Source organism: Arvicola amphibius, chromosome 11, assembly GCF_903992535.2.
Source record: "Arvicola amphibius chromosome 11, mArvAmp1.2, whole genome shotgun sequence".
Classification (NCBI taxonomy): Eukaryota; Metazoa; Chordata; class Mammalia; order Rodentia; family Cricetidae; genus Arvicola; species Arvicola amphibius.
In genome coordinates, this window is record NC_052057.2 from 118,353,933 (window position 1) to 118,377,057 (window position 23,125).

Here is a 23,125-nt window from a genome sequence, read left to right on the forward strand (position 1 = left end):
TCCTGACTCAGTTCCCAATTGCTATGATTCTAGGTGTAGGGCCCAGAGCAGCTTGGTACAAGACAGGCTTTATAGAGACCACCCTAAGGTAACACCTGACTCCAGAAAAGACCACAAACTGTAACCACCCAACCGCCACCCAGGAACGAACCATCTACGGGGAAAGTACCTAAAGTTCCAAACGAAATTCCTAATATTTCAACTATTGTAGATAGGACACCTGATTTCACCAGGGCACCTCTAGACAAATGTCATCCAATCAGGGGTCCTGAACCTTAGAAATCCCTCACCCCAACCTCTGCTATTATAAAAAACCCCACCCCAACTGAGCTAAGGGCTCTCTGATTGTGCTAATGTGCTGAACACACGGAGAGTCTGAGTTCGAACTTGAATAAGCATAAAGGCTCTGTGCCAGGCGGTAGAGGTGCACACCTTTAATCCCAGCACTTGGGAGGCAGAGGCAGGTGGGTCTCTGTGAGACTGAGGTCAGCCTGGACAGAGCAAGGTCCAGGACGGGCTCCGAAGCTACACAGAGAAACCCTGTCTCTTAAAAACAGAAACAAAACAAAAAGAATAAAGACTCTTTGCTTTTACATACAGGCCTCAGTCTCCTTGTTTGCTTTTGGGGGACTCTGCGATCCAGCCATCACACTAGGCATGATCTATTATGTCCAACACTCTCCTTTGATCTGATCAAAAAATCTGCATAGGAAAAACCATCAGGTCGAAAGCGACAGCAGCCTAGCTTGCCACTGCTCCATTTCCCAGCTTTCTCTGAGCAGCTCAGTGGTACATCCAGAAGCAAATGAGGGCCGGGTGGTGGTGGCGGCACATGCCTTTAATCCCAGCACTGGGAAGCAGAGGCAAGCAGATCTCTGTGAGTTTGAGGCCAGCCTGGTCTACAAGAGCTAGTTCCAGGACAGACTCCAAAGCTACAGAGAAACCCTGTCTCGAAAAAAAAAACAAAAAAACAAAAAAACAAAACAAAACCAAAAAAACAGAAGCAAATGAGGTCGCACAGAAATTTCTAAACACTTTCCCATGAATATTCACTGTTTGTTGCCTGCCATGCCTGTGCCCTGCAATATTAGCAGTAAGGTTTGAAGGTAAAAGCCAAAAGAGGAAGAAACAAACAGCAAAGACCTGCTTATCCACTACATTGTTACCAGAATTGTTAGGGCCAAAGTCTGGACTTGGCCCTAGTAAGGCAGACTTGGCCACTAGTCCTTACTAGGACAATTAAAGGGACATGTAATGGAAGAAACAGAGAGATGATCTTTATTCAGTGAGCCACAGTGAGAAAAGGGACAGATGAAGAGGCCCAGTGACCCACCCACGCCCCCAAATCCATTGAAAAATGCATGAGTGTTATGTTTAAATGAAGGGCTAGAGGTATGCATAATAACATTTCTGGTCAATCCCTGACCCGTTGCTGTGTCTGCCTCGGTCTCTTCTGAAAAGTGGTGTGGTGTTTGGGACGGAAATGTCTCCACAGGCTCAGGTCCTTGCACACTTGGGTTCCCAGTTGCTGCTGGAAGGATGTCATGGAGACTTTAAGAGGAGTATGTCACTGGGTGGTGTACTTTGAGAGGGCCTAGCCTTGTCTCACATTTCCTTCCTTAAGTTAGCTGCTTTGGTCATGGTGTTTGGCCAGTGTGAAACCTCTCTTTGTAAGACAAATCCCTCATCTCGCTGGCATCAGCCTTCAGCCTTCCCTTCTCCCAGCATGAGATTCCTGGAAAAATTCCAATTCCTTGACTTCCTGTGTTTCAATAGTCTGATAGCCAAGGGAGGGCTATTGGTAACTTCAGAATATTTTCCCTCCAGCCAAGACATTTGTAGAACAATGAAACCCATGCTGCTACCACAAGCCAATCCAGGAAGTGGCCAGGGCAATCGCTACTCCAGCAGGGCTTGCAGCGTGGTTTCTGCTGCCCGGCAGATGGTGGCTATTCCTTCTGTCAGATTATCTCAAGACAAATGACAAACACAAAATGTTGGTTTGTTTTCTAATATCAGGCGATCTGATTTTGTGACAGCTTCCCCTTTCCTTGCGACTATTTCAAATCGCCTCTTTCCATACCTTTGCTGGATGCAAGCAAAGAATCTCTTTCCTTTTTCAGCAACATTCGGCCAGATACCTCCTTCCCTCCTGACTCTGCCCAATCTTGATTAGCCGGCTCCACTCTCGCTGTGGATCACAGGCTGGACCTGCTTCTGGTTACGCTGGGCTATACAGTCTTGAGTTCATGACACATACTTTCCCCAGAAAAATACACATCTTCCAGGAAGGGTCTGAATGAAGCGGAACTCCAAATTCTGTGTTTTTTCCCCCAGATTACCCAGGATTACAACATTCTTTGCTAGGAAGGCACGTTTTCTTAGACTCAGACATAACCGAAAGTGACTTCAGACAGGCTCTTTTTTCAATTGTGGGTGAGTGCTGTGGGCTGCCCACCAGAGCAGACTGCTGGGACCTGGGTTTAAGCCAATAAAAAGTCTTTATCCGATGGCCAGCAACTGCACTGAGTTGCAGGAATCTAACTGTTGTTTTAATTCAGAAAAGGAAACTTTTTTTTTTTTTTTTGAGACATGGTGTCTCTGTATAGCCTTGGCTATCCTAGAACTCACTCTGTAGACCAGGCTGGCCTCAATTAGAGATCTGCCTGCTTTTGCCTCTCAAGTGCTGGAATTAAGGCATGCACCACCACCGCCCAGCTAAAAACAGAAACTTTAATACCTCCAGGTCCTGATCAAACTATCTACTTAGTTTGGAAAGCATCAGAAGAGGCACATTTAGTCAAACTATTGGTAAATGCCCAGGTAGTCTCAGGGGCTCAGTAATATTGCTGTTATCCAGATGAATTAACTCATCGGTAGAATAGCAGACGAAAGAAAAAGAGTAAAGGAAGCACCAAGGTTAAAGGTTTTGGATATTAGACAAGTTTTAGCCTCTTATAAGCCCTCTCACGCTAATTTGGGTTGTTCCCAGTCATAATCGGTGTCGTCGGTCAATGAGCTGACAAGATGTTTAGTTCCTAGTACAGGGGCCAGGTGTGCAAGCATAACCAGCAGTCCTGGCTGATTTTTGGGTGGGAATGATTAACTCTATCCCCAGGGTCCCTTCCTGTGACATAGTTTCTGATTCCCTGGGTTTTCCCTGTTTCCCAAAGGACAGAATCTTTTAAAAGAAATTTTCAGGGTCTGGAGAGATGGCTCAGCGGTTAAGAGCACTGGCTGCTCTTCCGGAGATCCTGAGTTCAATTCCCAGCAACCACACGGTGGCTCACAACCATCTGTAATGTGGTCTGGTGTCCCCTTCTGGCCTGCAGGCATACATGCAGACAGAACACAGTATACATAATAAATAAATAAATATTTTAAAATTATTTTTTTAAAAAAAAAAGAATTTTTCAGGAAACCGCAGTTTTACAAGCCCAGCTTTTCCGATGGAAACTCCCTTCTTTCTGGTTTCTTTCTGGGAACTATGGTCCCCAGCCACAGGGCATGCATAGAGTTGTAAACTCTGTATTCCTATCTCAAAAGACAAACACCCACATCTTTTCTTTCAACCAGACACTTAAAGTGGGAATCGGTGAGCAGAGGTCAAGATGAATATGGGTTTGGTCTGTAGTCACATTAGCTAATACCTTCCCTACATCTGTCTCCTTAGCTCCCACGTCCCACCAAGGCAGTAGGGGTTGCAGCACAGCCCTGTATTTGTACCAAACACAAGTCTCAGGATAGGGAAGAGGAGCAGGGAGGAAAGAGGCCTGAGGATCCAAAGGAACCTTCATTTCAATGGCTCATAGTTTGGAGACGGTCCATTTGACAGCCTCTGTGGCTTCCCACTTTCTTTACCTTGGTATGGTAGACCCTTCACAGCCACAGAATGGAGAGAATTACCATATAGAGTCCTTTCCAAGTTGGTTTTAGTGCCCCTGTGGCCACCTGCCTGACCCAGACAGTGTCACCGGACTGGAACAAGGAGAAACTGCCAGGGGAATCAGGTCTGCTGGGTCTCTGGGACAGCCCAATGAATAGCCTGTATAGGGGACGGGAGGGCCCATAGTGACCGCACAAAGGAATAGGTAGAGAGCTCTGCCAACTGCTGCTCTCTAAGCCTGGGAAGCAGTGGGGGTGTGCATCCAAACATCATTGCATAGGGAGTAAATCCCTCCCAGTGCAGGGTGCAGCCGTCCTGAAATGAAGCCAAGGGAAAGGGGGTCCATCACCATTTGCTGGACTCTCTAGTGAGCGTTCTGTTGGTTTCCTCTGAAGTCCTGTTCATTCTTTCTGCCTGCCCAGAACTCTGAGGTCTCTTTGCAAAATGTAGTTTTCAATCTATATCTAAAGCTTTCACTGTTAATTGAGATATTTTGGCTAATGAAAGCCAGGCCATTGTTGGACCCTGTCTTAGGGTTTCTGTCACTGTGAAGAGACACCATGACCATGGCAACTCTTATAAAGGAAAACATTTAATTGGGTGCCTTATGGCACAAAGGTTCAGTCCATTATATCATGATGGGACATGCAGGCAGACATGGTGCTGGAGAGGTCGCTGGGAGTTCTACATCCTGTGCAGGTGACAGGAAGTGATCTAAACATTGGGTGTGGCTTGAGCATATATGAGATTTCAAAGCCCGCCTCCACAGTGACATACTTGTCACGCCTACTCTAATAGAAGTCACATCTGCTGAGAGTGCCCTCCCTTTGGAGTCTGTTTTCTTTCAAATCACCATAGACCCCATTGCTAGGAGGAGGCCAAACCAGGGAACCAGTTCCTGGAGGAGATTTTCAGCTACAATTTGAGCAGTTTCGGTCAGGGTATGGAAACTTCTACCCAAGAAAAGATATCTATAACAACTAAAAGGTACTTTTAACCTTTCCTAGCAGGCCGGGTTGCGGTGAAGTTTGTTTTCCCAGAGTTTGCCATGGCGTTGACCTCTCTTTCGAACCCCTTCCTGGGTAAGGGCTCTCTGTTTCAGATTCACTTGAACACAAACCTGGCATCTGACTGAGACCCAGCACTAGGCTGCCCAGTCGAGGTATAAGATACCTTGGTCTGACTAGCTCAGAAAGTTTGTGGGCCCCAGAGGAGTAGCCTGGTGAAGGTCAGTTACCACAATCCTAGTGTCTCAAAGTCAGGTCTCTGGGATCTCAGGACTTGAGCTTTGTGGGGTATTCATCAGATATGGGTTTAAGCCAATAGAAAGTCTTTATCAGCTGGCAGGCAGCCTCACTGGGGGTTCAAGATCTCAGTGTAGCCTCGAGCCTTTCTCAGGATAAGTCATTAAACACAAAAACCATGTTCTGGGTTGACATACTTCAATAAACAAGAGCAGTTATCCAGAAGCAGAACTGCAGGAGCCAAAAAGCAAGGTTAGTACATTTCAAGACTTTCCCAGGACTATGAATATTGAAGGTTAGGTCTTTATTTTAGTTTTGGCAGGCAGTACAGTCTATGTGCTGAGTTTTTACAGCCTGAATGGCATTTTCATCATGGAGTCAGTTGGGCTAAAGTCTGAGGGCCTACTGAGGTTTGAGGCCCTGTCACAGTGAGAGTTTCCTTATTTTTATTTTTATTTTTTATTTTTTTTGTTTTTTGAGACAGGGTTTCCCTGTAGTTTCTAGAGCCTGTCCTGGAGCTAGCTCTTGTAGACCAGGCTGGCCTCGAACTCAGAGATCCGCCTGCCTCTGCCTCCCGAGTGCTGGGATTAAAGGCTTGCGCCACCACCGTTTTTTTAATTTTTTTTACAGCCTTTCTCTGAGTAGCCTGGCTCTCCCAGATGTTGGGAGCAGTGAGACCCCCAGATCCTGAATTTCTTGTAATCCCTGATCTGAGTGCCTACAGCTGCTCTGACCACGAGACTTTCAGGCGTTCCTGATGGCAGGAGAGTGGTTTCTGGTGGGTTTGGCTGGGGCATGGCTATCCCTATATAATCTGCCCCTGAACACAATAAAGGGGGCATTCTTGGGGATTTCAAGGATGACCGCTGTCGTTGTCTCTCTGTCTGTGTGAGTCTTTCTGTTTTTTAACCTCCTGCCCCTTGCCCAAATCTTGTGAACTGGGTTCAAGCGCACCAAGTGCAGACACGGGGGTGCAGTGCACAGCACGCAGAACTCACTCTAGACAGGCTGATCTAAAACTCAGAGATCTGCCTGCCTCTGCCTCCCAAGTGCTGGGATTAAAGTGTGCACCACTGCGGCCTGACTGTTTTTCCTCCTTTCCAATTCAAAATAAAAAACTTTAAATAACAAAAAAAAGCTCTTGCCTGTGTGTGTGTGTCTCTGTGTGTGTGTGTGTGTGTGTGTGTGTGTGTGTGTGCGCGCGTGCACTGTCTTCAGAGTCCAGAAAAGGGAGCTGCAGGCTGTTGTGAGCAGCGCAGCGTAGGTGCTGGGAAGGGAACCTGCCTGGGTCCTCTGTTATGCAGCCAGTGCTCTTAACCTCTGAGCCACCTCTCTCTCCTGCTTCTACCATAATACTGTCCCCAGTCAATATCTGAGCACAGGAGTCCTGGAAAACGCAGAGAGGATGCGTCAGAATAGCTGACTCAGGCATGTGAAAAGGTTGCTGTGTTCAGTGGAGTTTAGGTCGTCCTGGCTTTCAAGATGGGAGCATTTTTGGAAATTTATTCTGGGGAATAAATTGTCTTTAATTATATCTCCTAGGATAAGACTTAGATATGCCCACTTTCCAGCCTGCCCAGAATACATGAGTCAGTATGGGGGTTGTAAAGTTCACGTTGTATCGTCCTCTGTCACACTCAGCGGTGACACATGATGCACCCTGCAAGACCCAGGCGCCAGGGACACAACTCGTTCATTATTTTAATGGAAGTTTTTATTGAGATAATTATGGATTCGTGCAAAGTTCTCAGCAATTACACTGAGAAATTCTCTGCATCTTTCATCTGGTTTTCCCAAACAGTAGCATTTTCATAACCAGGTTATTGGGAAGATGCACTATTCAAAGTTCCCCAGGTTTTTTTGTTATGTTTTTATTTTTTGAGACAGGGTTTCTCTGTGTAGCCCTAGTTGTCCTGAAACTCACTCTGTAGACCAAGCTGGCCTTGAACTCTTTGGGATCTCCTGCTTCTGCCTCCTGAGTGCTAGGACTAAAGGCATGCACACAGTTTTACTTGTATGAATGTTTAGATCTGTATGTACGCTATGGTCACATGGGAAGGTCCGTAAACTCTAGATACTGAACAGTTCCATCAGCATCCTTCACACTGTCCCCTGCACCACCTCTTCCCATGGTACCCAGCCCTTGACAACCACCGTTGCCAGTTCTAAAATGTAGATTTTTTTTTTTCTTCTTCCTGAGACAGGGTTTCTCCATGTATCCCTGGCTGTCCTTGAACTCGCTCTATAGACCAGGCTAACCTCGAACTCAGGTTCACCTGTCTCTGACTCCCAAATGCTGGAATTAAAGGCGAGCCCCACCACTGCCCGACTAGAGTATGTAGACTTTTTGTCACAGGTACTCAGCTCCCTGGAGAATCATCCAAATTGCTGCACCACTCGGTGCTTGCTCCCCGCCGATGCCGAGTTCATTTATCAAAGTCTGTGCTTACCCATTTGAAGAAATGGCTGTCATAACCCATCCAAGCCTCCGTTTGTGAATCTGTGTTTTATTTAACTACTACTAAATGGTAGGAAGTGGATAATAGCATCGTTTCAGGGGTGATATAAAAAACGAGTGAGCCAGGTGTGGTGCTGCATGCCTACATGTCTGTAACGCCACCGAACTCAGGACACGAAGGCAAGAGCATGGAGAATTCTAGTCCATCTACTTAGAGAGATCGTCTGCAAGGAGCCACAACAACAAAACTCTGCAATAGCTCACACCTGTGATCCCAGCACTCGGGAAACTGAGATAAAAGGATTGCTGATTGCCACAAGGTTGAGGCCAGCCTGGGCTACGTAAAGAGTACCAGACCAGCCTGGGCTACAAAGTAAGTCCTAGGGCTGGAGAGATGGCTCAGTGGTTAAGAGCACTGACTGCTCTTCCAGAGGTCCTGAGTTCAATTCCCAGCAACCACATGGTGGCTCACAGCCATCTATAATGAGATCTGGTGCCCTCTTCTGGCATGCAGGCACACATGGAAGGAATGTTGTATACATAATAAATTAATAAAAAAAAAGTAAGTCCTAGTTTAAAACACAAAACAACCAATCACAAGAACAAAAACCGTAACAGATCAGATCAAATGAGATAAGCCCACCCAGCCCGCAGAGGAGGGTGTTACTTCAGCCACTCCAGGGACCTGTCTTTCCTGTTCTCCTCTCCCAGGTCTGTCAAACTGCTCCTCTTTGGGAATAGTTTTCTGATCTCAGGAGGGAATGGCTTTGCTGAGCATGGAGTCAGGAGACAGCATAAGACGTGGTGAAAATATGAAGGCGCTTTCCGGTTATTCCCTGAACTGTCGTGGTGCAGAGCCCTGACAGTGTCAGTGAGAAAGGAAAGAGTTAATGGAGGGCATGCTGGTTCTGAGTTTTCCTTGAAACACTGAGTTTGGCTTCAGTAGAGCTCACTGGAGACCAGTGTAGCAAGATCTAAAGGTTGAAGAAAACATTTGGGGGAGACCAACCTAAAATCTGAGTGTTCTACCTACGTATCCTACACAGCAGAGGGGCAGGGCGGGGCTGCAGTGGGAATACTCCTGCGCAGTGCAGTGTTCTGCTCTCCTTTAGCTAAATTACAGCTGTCTTGGGATTCCAATACAGATGCAAATGTTCTCTCTTAGTCAACAGAAAGGGATGGGACTGAAAAGTGTGCTTGTGATGTGTGTGATATGTGTACATGTGCGTGCATGTGTGATATGTGTATTTGTGTGTGCATATGTGTGATGTGTGTGGCATGTTTTCTATGTGGGTGTATTGTGCAATATGTGTATGTGTGTGATTATGTGTATGTGCGATATGTGTGTGATATGTGTGATTCATATGATATGTGTATGTTATACATGTGTGATATGTGTCTGTGTATGTATGTAATGTGTGTGATATGTGTACATGTACAATATGTGTATGTGTTGATATATATGATGTGTATGTGTTGTACGTGTGTGATGTGTATAGTGTGAATGTATGTAATGTGCGTGATATGTGTGTGTATGTGTGTGTATGTGTGTGTATATGTGTCTTTTTACTTTTATTACATTTATTTATTATTTGGTGTTGGGGCTGTGTGGAAGTCTGAGGACAACTTGAAGGACATAGTTCTCCTTTTCTACCAGATCCTGAGGATTGAAGGAACTCGGGTCATCAGGATTGCCCCTGGGCACCCCTTCACCCGCCCAATGTGCGTTTTGTTTTGTTTAACTTCCTTGAAAGATTGTGGTAGTCAACCAAGTTGGGACTCTCTCCTACTTAGGATATGTCTCTGGTTCTTGGATTGATTTGGTCTGACATCTCTTGAGTATTCCCCTCTTGAGAGCCCCTGTAAGCTCTCTTTCACAAAAGCTTTCCTCTTAGGGTTGGGGTGTAAGCAGAACATCCCAGGTCATTATAATGCCCTTGCCAAGGGAAGCTCCCCATTCTGTAACATGTATGAGAACCTCGGTTTGTTCCCAGTACCAGGAAAAAACTAGTTTTGTTCTTTGAGACAGGGTTTCTCTGTGTAGCCTTGGCTGTTCTGGAACTCACGCTGTAGACCAGGCCGGCCTTGAACTCAGCGAACTGCTTCCAAAGTGCTGGGATTAAAGGCATGCACCAGCACTCCCCAGCTTGTTTCTTCTCTTGTGAGCAGTGTTGGGGACGGAAGGGAGAGCCTGGTGGATGGCACACAAGCCCTCTATCACTGAGCCACACTTCAGCCCTGAAAAGAATCTGCAGTTGCAGAGGGTTCAGCTTCCTCACACTCTGTGGAATTATGTTTGTTCCTGGTCACTGTCACATTCTCGTTCTGACAGTTTTGAAGTCACTGACTCACAGAATCATTTGGTATGATGGGCCACTCTTCTTGGCCTGAGATACTCCAAATGACCTTTCTTTGAGGGTAGCGTCTTGGAATCCTCAAATTATTTTTTTCTCTGGCTCTCCTCCCTTCTTCCCTCCTGAGTCCTCTGTCCAGGATGTTTGGTTGGATGCTTTTTTATTTGTTTTCAATTTAAATGGAGTGTGGGTCATGCTGGTGTCATGGCATGCATGTGGAGGTCAGAGGTCAAATTTGGGGAGTTGTTTCTCTCTCTTTGTGCAATGTGGGTCCTGAGGCCCAAATCAGGAACCATCTCTCCAGTTCTGGGCTCTCTCTCTCTCTCTCTCTCTCTCTCTCTCTCTACCACCCTCCCTCCCACCACCCCCCCCCCCCCCCCCCCCCCCCCCCCCCCCCCGCTGCCTTATCTACACTCTGTCCTTAGGTAAATTCCACTGAAGTATTTGACTTTAAATAAGTGATAGGATCCAGAGTTGCCTGCTTGGGTTTTTACTAGGTGTGCAGAACTCTCTCCCCACCCCACCTCAGTCAACAGTAGCCTGACTTTGCCGTCTCCTCTCCTCTAACACGGCCAGCTGTAACACCCTCTGTGCAGCTGGAGAAACTTCTAGCAATCTTCTGTGCTTCCTTTTATTTCTTCACCCACTTGTCAGACTTTTCCCTGTCTGTCTGCTGCTTCCCCAATCCATGGTGCCAGCAGCTTGCATTCACTCTGGTCTCTGCCTCCATAGGTTCACCTCAGACCTAGAAATGGAGCCCAAAGCCACCTGCCTGCCAGACAAGTGCCCTGCTGCTGAGTCTCACACATTCTGCCTCTGTTCTTGTCGTCGTCTTCTTCCCATCCCCCTCCCACCTGCCCCATTTCTTTGAAACAGGGACTCTCTTATGCAGCCCAGGCTGGCCTTGAACTAACAGAGAACAGCCTACCTCTGCCTCCCTAATGCTAGGATTAAAGGTATGCGCCACTATGCTCAGCTTCCTTTCTTGTCTCCTTAGAGTTAATATTTCACTGATCACTATTGGTTGTTATCTACTGAGTTATTGTATGTGTGTGTGCGTGCATGCGTGTGTGTATGTGTGTATATGTATGTCTGTGTATGTGTGTGTGTATGTGTGTGTATGTGTGTGTATGTCTGTGTGTGTGTATGTCTGTGTATGTGTGTGTATGTCTGTGTATGTGTGTATGTGTGTGTATGTGTGTGTATGTGTGTGTATGTATGTGTATGTCTGTGTATGTGTGTGTATGTCTGTGTATGTGTGTGTATGTGTGTATGTCTGTGTATGTGTGAATGTGTATGTCTGTGTATGTGTGAGTGTGTATGTGTGTGTATGTCTGTGTATGTGTGTGTATGTGTGAGTGTGTATGTGTGTATGTGTGTGTGGGTGTGTCTGTATGTGTGAGTGTGTATGTGTGTGTATGTGTGTATATGTATGTCTGTGTGTGTGGTGTATGTGTGTGTGTATGTCTGTGTATGTGTGTGTATGTCTGTGTATGTGTGTGTATGTGTGTGTGTGTGTGTGTGTGTGTGTGTGTGTGTGTGTGTGTGTGTGTGTGTGTGTGTGTGTGTGTGTGTGTATAAAGGCCAGAGGAAAACCTATGGGGGTCAGTTCTCTTCTTCCACCATCTGGAGCCCAGTATTGAACTCAGATCAGCACACTGGGCAGCAAGCACCTTTACCCACTGAGCCGACTCACTGGCCCTGTTTTGTATTTTACACAGTGTGCTTTATATAGCTTTGACTGGCCTGGAACTTGCCATGGTCCTCCTGCCTGCACTTCCTGAGTACTGCGATCACAGGCATGACACACCATACCTGGTCCACTGAACTCTATTACAAATGTGGGAGGGGGCCGGGCGATGGTGGCGCACGCCTTTAATCCCAGCACTTGGGAGGCAGAGGCAGGTGGATCTTTGTGAGTTCGAGGCCAGCCTGGTCTACAGAGCAAGTTCCACGACAGGCTCCAAAGCCACAGAGAAACCCTGTCTCGAAAAAACAAAAAAAAAAACAAAAAAAAAAAAACAAAACAAAAAACAAATGTGGGAGGGGAGAGAATTTAGAGGTCAGGGATTAATTCTTACCTATGTTTGAGACTGAATTTGATCCCAATACTAAATTTAAAAAAGGTAAATTTAAACCAATGTCCTGATTAAAATCCTCTACTGATTTTGTTTTGTGATAAGAATAAAACCCAGCCCTTATTTCAGAGCCTACAATGTCTAATAGTAAATAATAAAGCCCTAAATATGCACAGAGATTTTCTGCAAGGTTTTCCCCACACGTCTTTGCACCTTGAGCTCCTTAGCATTTATCCTTGGCTCAAACATCATACTGGAGAGATAGATGCCTTTGCCACCACGTGTTCCAAAGGACTCCCCAACCTGCCCAGCCTTCCTTACTCCTTTCTTCTCTCTCTCCATATAGTTGTCTACTGTTTATGATCCAGATAACCTAAATGGTACTCTAGCTCCATAAGTCATGGGCTCAATTAACCTATCGTCCCCACCCCCAAAGTGACAGAACTCACTTTGAGACGCGGAGCGGGTAGGCTAGGCTGACCTCAAATGCTGACATAGCCTGGGAGGACCTGCAGTCTTTTACCAAGAGCTAGAATTGCAGGTTTAAACTGGCATACTTACTTGGCTAAAAGTCCTTCCTTTTTTTTTTTTTTTTTTTTTAAATGGTGCTGGGGCTCAATCCTAGAGCCTCCACATGCTAGCCAAGTATTGTAACACAAAGTCTGCCCTTTTTAAAATTCTTCATTTTGAGACTGGTTCTCAGTAAGTTTCGAAGGCTGGCTTTGAACTCAACACTATAGCCCACATAAACCTTGAACTAATGACCCTCCTGCCTCAGTTTTCTGACTAGCTGGGGATTCCTGTACTATGCAATCAGGCTTGGTTTCAATTAAGATTTCTTTTTATAAATTAAAACCTTTTTGCACTGTATGTGTTCTTTGTGCACGATACTGCCAATTAATGTTTCTTTTTGAGGGGGTTTCGAGATAGGGTTTCTCTGTGATTAATGTTTCTTAATTACTAATCCACACCGTATATTAGATGACTGGCAGGTACTCAGGGGACTCTTGTCTTTTGGGGGCATTGATTTGGAACTCAGGTCAGAGCTCTAAGATCAGCAGGCTGGTGAGATTTTAATTACCAGCTTACCGACTGAGGAGAATCTCCTCACTCCCCAGAAAAGTCACCCCCCACCTTTTACAGGCCTTCCCCATACTCTGGCCGTACTTGCTTCTGGATCCCCTCCAACTTTCCTGGGAGTTTCCCTTGGAAAACTTTCTTCCCTAGGAGGACTCCCCACCCCCACCCCCACCTCTGAACAGAAGTCTGAGTTTCCAGGCTCAGAGATTTCTCCTTTGTGGCAGCCACACCTTCGACAGTCTCATTTGAGGCGATGCCAGGACCCGGGGGTCACCCTCAGTCCCATCAGCAGTTGTTAGACGCCACCTCAGCAGTGCGTTCCTGGTCCGGCCACACCCCGGTCCCACCCACCCAGGGCTCTGCTCTGCCCTTGTTTCCTGTACCTTTCCTGGCCTGCACCTTGCCTTTTTAAAAACTGGATATGTGCCTAGTTTGGCTTCCAGCTTCTTTGGGGCCGGGACCATTTCGCCATTACCAGTGCTGCAATTCTGCCCTCTAGTAGCTGAAATTGGAAGCACACACGTGTCCCTGGAAAGACGTCCTCCCTTCCTCAAACTGCCCTCCTGGTGGGCTATCCTTTGAAGAAGGTGAAAAGCGCTCTACTGTCTCTCTGCTCAAAGGGTCCTGGCGACCCCGCTCTCTCTGTGGCACCATGAAGGCCATTTCACAAGGTCTCCTGTCTCCCGGCTACGTCCTCCAAGCGTGTATTCTCCACAGCCCCTGCGGCAGGGCTGGGAATGGTACTTCTAATGGTAGAGTTTACACTGAATCCATCCCACGGAAACTGGGATGTATAATATAAACCTGTGGGAACGGCTGCTTCACCTTTTTCATAATAAAAACTGTATCCGCTGGGCAGTGGTGGCGCACGCCTTTGATCCCAACACTTGGGAGGCAGAGGCAGCCGGATCTCTGTCAGTTTGAGGCTATCCTGGTCTACAGAGTGAGTTCCAGGACAGTCAGGGCTACAGAAAAACCGTGTCTGGAAAAACCAACCAACCAGTCAACCAACCAAACAAGAACTTTGTATCATTTATTGTTTCGTTCATAAGAAAGACATTATGAAACTACACAGTAACTACATGTGCTGGGCAATCTTCACTGTCAGCTTGACTGAATTTAGAATCAATTAGGAGATACACTTCCCTCTGTGTGAGGCATTTAACTGAGGATGAAATATCAACCTTGAATGTAGCTGCCTTTATCCTGTAAACTTTCCTCTAACACGGCTTTCATTGTGTCCCATAAATTTGGGTATGTAGTCATTTTCATTGAATTGTAAGGAAGTCTTTCATTTCTTGTAACCCCGCCGCTTGGCGGGTCAGCTATTCAGGGTCCTCTGAAGGGGCGCTAACCTGCAAGACATGGGCTGAAGAAGAGGAAGGAGACCAAGCAAGATTCTATTGTCAAGGTCTCCGCTTATTGGGGTGAAAGTTACAGCTTATATACCCTTGAATGGGGTGGAGGTAGGGGTAGGCAGGAACTCTGCCGGGGTAACTGAAGGTCATCAGCCAGCACCTGGTGTAAGCCGAAGCATGTGATCCATTAGCATTGGAGTAAGGGGTGGGTTCCGTTAAGGATAGCTCTCAAGATTGTTTGGGATGAGGGGTGGGATCTCCGTAAACATCCTTAGGGCAATGACCTCTGCTATCCCTGTAAGAAAGATGGTCCCTGTCAAATCTATCCTTAGGAAAATGGTCCCTGACAATTTCTTCCTTTATTTCTTCCTTGATCCATTGGTGATTCAGGTGAGCATTGTTTAATTCTCATGTGTTTGTGGACTTACTGAAATTAGTGTTGCTGTTCAATTCTAATTTTAAGTCCCGATGATCTGATAAGATACATGGGGTTATTCCAGTTTTTTAGGGTTTTTTTTTTTTTTGTATCTGTTGAGGTTTGCTTTGTTACCTAGTGTGTGGTCAGTTTTTGAGAAGGTCCCATGAGGTGCTGAGAAGAAGGTATATTCTTTTATGTTTGGATGGAATGTTCTATAGATGTCTGTTAAGACCATTTGAGTCATAACGTCTATGAGTTCCCTTATTTCTCTGTCTGGCAGACCTGCCCAGTGGTGAGAGTCAGGTGTTGACGTCCCCCACTGGTAGTTTGTGGGGTTTAATGTGTAATTTAAGCTTTAGTAGTGTTTCTTCTACATGTGAGGGTGTCCTTGTATTTGGAGCAGAGATGTTCAGTATTGAGGTGAAAATCAAAACCTATGTTTCTGGCCTGGTTTGATGGCTCAGCAGGTAAGGACATTGGTGCTGAGCCCAACAACCTGAGCTGGAACCTGGGACCCATCGGGTGGAAGAGGAGAATGGGCTATAAGTTGCCCTTTGACCTCTGCATTTGCATGGTGGCCTGTGAACCCCCTCAAATAAACACATAAAAGTTAAAAACAAAGCCAGACACGGTGTCACATGCCTTTCATTCCAGCACTTGGGAGGCAGAGGCAATCTGATCTCCGTGAGGTCAGCCTGGTCTACAGAGCGAGTTCCAGGCCAGAAGGCTATAGAGTGGTGTTCTCAGCCTTCCTAATGCTGTGACCTTTTAATACACTTCCTCAAAACTGTTTTTGGTGCTACCTCATAACTGTAATTTTGCTAGTGTTATGAATCATAATATAAACATCTGGTTTTTCTTAGGGGTCTTAGGCAGCCGCTGTGCAAGGGTTTCTCAAGCCCAAAAGGGCCACAACCCACAGGTTGAGAGCTGTTGCTATATAGTGAGACCTTGTCTCAGAATGAGATAAAAACAAAAATTATGTTCCTAATTTTAAAAGAGTTTGAACAGAGATACAATGTATATGTGAATAATGATCCCAGAAGTCAATTTGTTTTGTTTTGGCTTTTTATTTTATTTTGTTGTTTTTAGACAGGGTTTCTCTGTATAGCCATGGCTGTCCTGGAACTCACTCTGTAGACCAGGCTTGTCTGAAACTCAGAGATCCACCTGCCTCTGCCTTCTGACTGCTGGAATTAAAGATGTGTGCCACCACGCCCAGCAAAGCCATGGGCTATTAAACAAAAATCCAAGTGTCAGGTATGGTACACCTCTTTAAGAGTTGATAGCCAAGAAGACCCCAGAGGTTTCCCCCAAAACACCACCCTTGGCTGCCCACAGGACTGGATGCTAAGACTCCATAGCTGAAGCCTCCACATACCCTGCTTGTTGAGCACAGAGGACTCATACTGGAACTGAGCTGCAAGCTTCTTCCTAGCTGACTAGGAGTTGCTGGAGAAGGAACGTGTGCAATGGTCTTTCTTAACTTTGGATCTTGCTTGCTACAATCCGAGCTTGCTAGGCAAGAGATGTGTTCTGGTATAATAGTGGCATGATTATTATGGGTGTGGCCAACTGACTTTTGATTGAATCTGAGGCCCTCTCTTCAGGAAGGGTTTATGCCCAGTAGTTCTGTGGATCTGTAGGTTAAAAGGTCCAGGGGTGAATCTACCTTTTCATTTTACTGAATGGATATATTATCCAAAAGTAGACTGGCGTCCTCAGCCTTGGTCAAAGATGCTTCTCTTTGTGTTGAATGGCAGGTCAATGCTCAGATAGGTGGCTGGCTGTTGTGCTGAGAACAGTGACTGACTATTGAGGGCTTCCATTGTGGCCCCTGTATCACCCCATCCAAGGCTGAGGGAGTCTCTTAGAAGAGACGGTGAAAAACAGTGTACGATTAGGAGGATCGGGAGGTTTGTGAAATGTTTTTTCATAGGCATGACAGGGCCATGTCCCTCACGAGCTTGCAGTAACTGTTGCTGCATGCATAGTGCCTGCAAGGCTGAACCTGTAAACATTCAGTCATGCACGGGGGACAGTTCATGGTGCCCAGTCTCATCCAGAGGAGCTACTGGCATCTGAGGGCTGCTGTGGAAAGAAAGTAATTGTCTTCAGTGATGTAATTGCCAATGAGGAGTGGGGCTCCACACCCATCCTCGCTGGAGAGGCCCTGGTTAAACCCTGTGGGTCACAAAACAAAAATGTAAAGGTAAGAACAAGGGTGGGGCTGGAGAGATGGCTCAGTGATTAAGAGCACTGACTGCTCTTTCAGAGGACCCGGGTTCAATTCCCAGCACCCCCATGGCAGCTCACACCTGTCTGTAACTCCAGTTCCATGGCATATCACCAATGGGGGAAAAAAGAAAATGAGCTGGGACCTGAGGGGATGGTGATATGTGGTGGGGATAGGGAGAAGATAAAAGAATGTGTGTGTGTGTGTGTGTGTTTGTGTAAAACTCAGAACTTGCACATGCTAGATAAACAATCTCCTACAGAGGTATTTCCCCAGGCATGATGATGATGATGATGAAGCCATCCTAGCACAAGGGAAGCTGAGGCAGAAGGATCACTATGAGCTGGAAGTCAGCCTGATGTGTATAGCAAAAATCACTTTCAAAATGAAAAAAGGAGGAGGGACGAGAAGAATATGAAATTTTAACATTTGGGACTGGGCATGGTGGCACATTCTTTTAATCCTAGCACTCGGGAGGCAGAGGCAGGCAGACCTTTGTGAGTCTGAGGACAGCTTGGTCTACATAGCAAGTTCTAGGCCACTCAAAAAAAAAAAAAAAAAAGAAAAGAAAATCTAGTATTTGGGTGCAGAGGTGCTGGGGAGATCAAGTGCTGGTGACACAAACCCTAAGGACCCACATGGAAAATGGCCGGTGTCGTGGTCTGTGCACGTGACCCTAGTGCCAGGCTCAGGGTCAGACCCGATCCCAGGGCTCACTGACCCACCGGCCCAGTCTACTTGATCAGACTGAGGATCGGGAGAGACCCTGTCTCAAAAATATTCTAGGTAGACAGTTCCTGAGCAATGGCACCCAAAGTTACCCTCTGGCCTCCACAGGCAAGTGCACGAGCACATCACACACACGCGCACACACACACACACACACACTAAAAAACCAAACCTAACAATTCTAACAAAAGGAAAGGAAAAGCCGGGCTGTGGTGGCACACACCTTTAATCCCAGCACTCGGGAGGCAGAGGCAGGCAGATCTCTGAGTTCGAGACCAGCCTGGTCTACAAGAGCTAGCTCCAGGACAGGCTCTAAAGCTGCAGAGAAACCCTGTCTCGAAAAACAAAAACAAAAACAAAAAAAAAAGGGAAAGGAAATAGAAATGGAAAGGTTTTTTTTTTTTAGTTAAAAAGTGAGAGCATGGCCGGGTGGTGGTGGCGCACGCCTTTAATCCCAGCACTCGGGAGGCAGAGGCAGGCGGATCTCTGTGAGTTCGAGACCAGCTTGGTCTACAAGAGCTAGTTCCAGGACAGGCTCCAAAGCCACAGAGAAACCCTGTCTCGAAAAACCAAAAAAAAAAAAAAAAAAAAAAAAAGTGAGAGCATGCTGCCATTCCGTAAAAGGCCTTGTGGGTAGGCTAACACTTGAGACACACTCGCTGGTATTCCCTGCTTGCGCACACCCAGACAAGCATTTTCAGAAGTTGGTGCAAGACCTTCACTGAGGATACCTGAATGATTTATGCATGTGTTATGCTTATAATGATTTCAGAAATTACTTACAGCAGAGTAGGGATCAGCAGAGTAATAAAACAAACAAACAAAAATGAAAACAAAGGAGTCCAAACTGTGAAAGAGATATGTTTCTTGCAATATTCAAATCAAAAACTTGACATTGCTCCTCTCCACCTCCTAAGCCACCAAACTGGCTTTTCTGGTGGCAGGCTTTGTTCGGATGAGTGACAGTTGTTGATCTATGGGTTGGGCAGACTCTGCTTTTGGGTTTTGGGGATCCAGGCTCTATTCTTTAACTCTTTAACCACCCCAGTCAGCCTTAGCTCAGTGTCCTCCGGGCTCTCTGCTCTGCAGGGTCTCTCCGGTGTCTCAGGTGTCTCTCTCTGCCCTCACCTGCCATGTTTTCCCAGCAGAATTCTGTGCCATTTCCCTAGGCAAAGGGTTTGGGAGTAAGAAATAAACAGAGCAAACTTTGCATTTCAGTTGCCTTGGGTGGGATATTAATGCATGTAACAAATCTTTTTTTTTTTTAATTTGGTTTTTGAGACAGGGTTTCTCTGTGTAGCCCTGGCTGTCCTGGAACTCACTCTTGTAGACCAGGGTGGCCTCAAATCCACAGATTCACCTGCTTTTGCTGCCTCCCAAGGGCTGGGATTAAAGGTGTGCACCACTACTGCCCTGCTTGAGTGTGACAAATCTTAATAAATAAGTGTAACTGTTCATTGACAATTAACTTTTTAAGGATACACAGGACACAGAAAATATTCCTAATAGTCATATGGTAGAAACAGCCCACTTCTAAAAGACTTACTCATCCTCATTCTCTTTGTGTGTGTGTGTGCGTGTGTCTGTGTTGTGCGTGTGTGTGCCTCTGCCTCCCAGGTGCTGGATTAAAGACGCTTCCTAGCATCAGAAGTCAGTTCTTGGGGGCTGGAGAGATGGCTCAGCGGTTAAGAGCACCGACTGCTCTTCCAGAGGACCCAGGTTCAATTCCCAGCACCCACATGGCAGCTCACAACTGTCTGAAAATGCAGTTCCACGAGATCTGACACCTTCACACGAATGCACATAAAATAAAGTTAAATAAATTTAAAAAAAAAAAAAAAGAAGTCAGTTCTTTCCTCCCACTTTTAGGCACCGTCTCTCTCTGGCTGCTGAGCAGGACACTCCAGGCTACCGGGCCTTCATGCTTCGCCGTAGGAGTTATGGGATTAGAGACACATGGCACCGTATCAGTATCTGTACGTAGGTCCTGAGGCTTGCACGGCTAATGTTTCCACCCCGCGTCGTTTACTCAGTCCCCAATACGTTCACGTACAGAGGACTGGATGGACGAAATGTGATGTATACGCAGACCAGAGTACTATCCGTCTTGAAAAGGAATGCGGTCCTGATGCAATGCTGCAATGCGGAGGAACATGAAGGACATTATGTTAAAATGAGCACGGCGGGACGCGTCTTTGTCCCAGCCGAGGAGGCGGGATTGCAAGTCCAGTCAGTCTGGGCTACCAAACAAGAGGGTGTGAGTGAGTCTGAGCTCCACAGTGAGATCTTGTCTCAAAATAAACGAAAACTAGGGCATAGGCCAGCTGCCAAAGCTGATCAGAATTTGATCCCTGGGACCCACGTGGTGGAAAGACAGAACCAACTCTTGCAAGTTGTTTTCCTGCCTCCGCAAACGCCTTGGTGTGCACACCCATAGCACGCGCGCGCGCACACACACACACACACACACAAATACATAGAAGTACTTTTTAACCGAAAGAGAGAGTGGGGTGTGGCGGTGCATGGCTGTAGTGCACCAGGGGCTGCAAGTGTGAGGCCAGCCTAGTCTACACAGAGTCAGCCAGGACTACAGAGAGAGCCTGTCTCCAAAACAAGCAACAAACAAAACAAAATGACGACGACAGTGTCCTATGATATTTTGTTTGTGTTCTGACAAAGCCTGTCTTGATATCAGAGGGAGGAGCAGTCACTAGTGAACCACAGAAACTGGGCAGTGGTGGTACACGTCCTTAATCCCTGCACTCTTGGCTTTTGCCTTTAATCCCAGCATGACAGGAAGGGACAGGAAGGTGGAGACAGGAAGTCATAAGGTGGGGTGCAGACAGAATCTCATGCATTTTTGGACAGGAAGAGGAAGGAGACAGGAAGCAACTGGCGACGGCTCCCAGTTCTCTGATCGTCCAGGTTTTTATTGATTAAGAATTATTTAGACTAATGCTTCATCTGGCTGCCAACGTGGGGCACAAATTCATGAAACAGCTGCTTGCCTGTGGCTTTGCAGTCACCGGCAGCCACTGGAGCAGCGCTTTGAGGGAACTGCACCGGGTGGAGTGGCTGAGTCACCATATGCTAATGGATAAATCATACTGAGTGACTATGACCCCGCCTATCAGAAGTACTTGGAGTAATCCAATTTACTGGACAGAAAGCAGAGCACTGGCTGCCAGAAGAAGAAACGGGCCGTTGTTTAATGGGTAGTTTCTGGTTGGCTTATGAAACATTTTGGTAGATGTCGGCTGTGGTTGTACAGCCTTATGTACTCTTAGCTGACCGAAACAATCGCAAGCAGTTGAAACTGTAATTTTAAGTTATCTGTTAGCCAGGCGTAGTAGTAACCTGCTCTCATGGGGCAGAGGCAGGGGGATTTCTGTGAGTTCAAGGCCAGCCTGGTCCCCATAGCGAATTCTAAGACAGTCATGGCAATTACACAGAGAAACCCTATCTGTAAAAACAAAACAAAAAGCCACATGCGTTTTGCTGTGCATACCAAGAGGGTGTGTGGTCAGCCCAGAATCAATTCACACAGGTGACTTCTTCATATGGAGCCACTATGGGCCTTTCTGAACTGTCTCTGTGTCTGCCCCAACTCTAGTACAACAGGGGCTTCCAAACCCTTACCTCGAGCAGAAACCCCCACACTGCTGGTACGTGCAGCCATTCCTTAGAAGTGCTATTGATAAGAGCCAGAATTCTGGAGAAAGCCTGAAACTGCACATTACTGGGATTGCCTAAAGTTATAGCGGGAAACATTAAATTAAAAAAAAATTACTCTTAACCCAAAGGTCCTGAGTTCAATTCCCAGCAACCACATGGTGGCTCACAACCATCTGTAATGAGGTCTGGCGCCCTCTTCTGGCCGTCAGGCATGCTCACAGACAAAAAATATTGTATACATAATAAATAAATATTAAAAAATCAAATAATGCACATGGTTTTCATTTCTAAAAAAATTACTCTTTTTACTGCCAATATAGTGTTTTCTTATTGTAGAACATAAAGATAATCAGAAATGACTTACAATCCTGTCACCTGAAGAATGATTATGTCAACTTTTTGGTCTATACCCTCTCAGTAATTTCTATTTATAAATAAGCATGTATCTATCTGTATATATCACTTTCTTTTGTATTTAAGTTTTAAAATAGATTTTTTGTTTCCTTACTCTCTTTTCTTTCTTTTTTTTGGGGGGGGTTGTTTTTGGTTTTTGAGATTGGGTCTCTGTAAGGGTTTTCTTGGGGCTAGGGCATCTTGGCTGCTGGAAGCCGAGGAACACTACAGCGTCACACTATATAACAAACGTCACATGAGAGAAACAGAATAGTGACTAGGGCAGGGGAAGAGCGGGCTTTTTTTTTAAAAGGGTTTTTGGAGCATGCGCAGTGAGCTAGTGGACCGGTACAGCCGGAAGTGCTGCCTCTGGAACATTGTTTGGCCATTAAGGCTGAGTCCCAGAGGCCAGGATTTCCGAAGCTCAGAGCTAGGGTGCAGAGCAGGGTGACTTCTCACTGGCCTGTCACCCTACAGTCTCTGTAGCCCAGGCTGTCTTCGAACTCACTATGTTGCCCAGGCTGTCGTAGAACTCACTACGTAGACCAGGCTGGCCTTGAAGTCACGGAGATCCACGTGCTTCTGTCTCCTCAGTACTGGGATTAAAGACATGTGTCACCATGCCCAAACTCTTTTTTTAAGAGTTGTTAAGATTTTTCTGTGCGTGAGTGTTTTGCCTGCATGCATTTCTGTGCACATGTGGTGCCCTGGAAACCAGAACTGGAGTTACAGATGTATTATTGTTAGCTGTCACATGGGTGCCCGATCCTCTCTAGGAACAGCCAATGCTCTTCATCTTGGAACCGTCTGTCCTTTCCCCCAGCTGTTGTGTGACAGAACTTTTCCTAGGGAGATGTCACCCCAACAGAAGCCCGTGACAGAACAGAGTACAGACACCATGAAAATTCATCAATTAGTTTACTGATTTACTTAGAGGAGTGTGGGTGAAGGGTTACTTACAGGAGCAGAAATGACTCCAAGACAGATGTATCATCGCAGCGCACCCCCGCATGGGAACAGCCTGCAGGCAGGTCACCAGGCTGGAGAGTGCCCTCTGCAGGTGTCTCGGTTGGTTTAAACATCCAGGCAAATGGCTGGTTGGTTTCTTGCACGCAGCTGGCCTGGTCTCACTTTCCCCACAGCTTTGCTCAGTTAGTCTTAGAGCGTTGCTTGACTTTTATTGCTAATCTAGGCAGGAGGGGCCTTGAAAATCTGA